At 45.2% G+C, this 1,448-nt stretch overlaps 1 protein-coding gene across 2 annotated transcripts in view; it reads left to right on the forward strand.

Annotated features, from left to right (window-relative positions):
- Window positions 1-1,005: 1,005 nt before the first annotated feature.
- Window positions 1,006-1,448, forward strand: part of MRAP2 (melanocortin 2 receptor accessory protein 2) — a 58,017-nt gene continuing 57,574 nt past the window's right edge. Inside the window, exon 1 of one of the 2 annotated variants that reach the window (XM_012001203.1) lies at window positions 1,006-1,165. The gene's annotated coding sequence lies outside the window, so the exon portion shown is untranslated. Of the gene's footprint in view, window positions 1,166-1,243; window positions 1,387-1,448 lie in introns of those variants that run through there. The other variant, XM_012001204.1, reaches the window with a different exon arrangement.

Raw genomic sequence — 1,448 nt, forward strand, 5'->3', positions numbered from 1 at the left:
CATAAAAAAGAATGAGTTCATGTCCTTTGCAGGGACATGGATGAAGCTGGAAACCATCATTCTCAGCAAACTAACACAGGAACAGAAAACCAAATGAGCATGTTCTCACTCATAAGTGGGATTTGAACAATGAGAACATGTGGACACAGGGAGGGGAATATCACACACCCAGGCCTGCTGGGGGGTGGGGGTCAAGGGGAGGAAGACCATTAGGACAAATACCTAATGCAAGCAGGGCTTAAAACCTAGATGACGAGTTGATAAAAGCAGCAAACCACCTTGGCACATGTATACCTATGTAACAAATCTGCACGTTCTGCACACGTATCCCAGAGCTTAAAGAAAAAAAAAAAAAAAAGATGTGTTCAAAATATTTCGTTTTACACGTGGTAATGAAACTCAGCTTTAAAAAAAAAAAAAACCAATCAGTGATGAGATGTCATTTCCAGGAATCGTTTTCTGGCACCACCAGTTGAGTTTATCACACTGCCACCAGCCTGCATGGGTGCTGCATTTCCCCTGCTACTGTATAATGGTGGTTAAACTATGGTTCTGGGGCACCAGGCTTCCTGACCTTGAAGGCAAGCTCCTCTATTGACTAGCATATGACCTTGGGCAGTTCTTTTAGCCTTCCTAAGTTACAGTTTCTCATCAGTAAAATGGAAATGGTGGTAATACCTGCCTAATATGGCATATGGAGAGTAGTAAAAGAAATGACTAGTGCAGTAAAGAACATCTCAGTGCCTGCCACACAGCAAGTGCTTTCTCTCCAGATACTTCTTTCTGTCTCATCTCTTTTAGATCTTTACTCTGCTGTGAGGCCATCTTTGACCATTCCATTTAAAATGCACCCCCTACCTCCAAACATTATCCCATTTCCTCCCTTCTTTTTTGTCCACCGCACTTCATCACTATCTCACATACTATGTATTTTAGTTATTTGTTATGTTTATGCCTGTCTCTTTAGTAGAACGCAAGCGCCAAGCATCCGTATTCCCAGATCAATGCCTGGCATACAACATGGACTCAAGGGAGAAAGAGATGAGCCAGCCCTGCTATGCTGAAACTACTCCCGGCCCAGTGCTAGCCCTTTGGGACCCCGTTAGAACGTTTGACTGCCCTTTGACATCTGGACCAGTGGGCAGGAAGAGAAACTAAAATCGAGGTAGTAATTTAAGTAGCACATTATGGGGGGCTCTGACCTTATTGAACTTGAACTTAATGCTGCCGATTTTTCATAAATCTCGATTCATGCTACCCTACTCCCTCTCGCTCAGCTAATGAGCTCCTCCTGTTACCCAAAGTTTACCCGAGAGACCCACTGTAGTGCCCGGGATAGCAAAGAATTCTCTGACTCAGGCTCTGACCCGGACTCGGAGAGGCAAAGCGAGCAGGAAAGGGATCTGCAAAGCTCACCTCCTCTTGGCCAAGGCGGCCTCGCGCGGGAG

The sequence above is a fragment of the Mandrillus leucophaeus genome, unplaced genomic scaffold, assembly GCF_000951045.1.
Source record: "Mandrillus leucophaeus isolate KB7577 unplaced genomic scaffold, Mleu.le_1.0 Scaffold652, whole genome shotgun sequence".
Lineage (NCBI taxonomy): Eukaryota > Metazoa > Chordata > Mammalia > Primates > Cercopithecidae > Mandrillus > Mandrillus leucophaeus.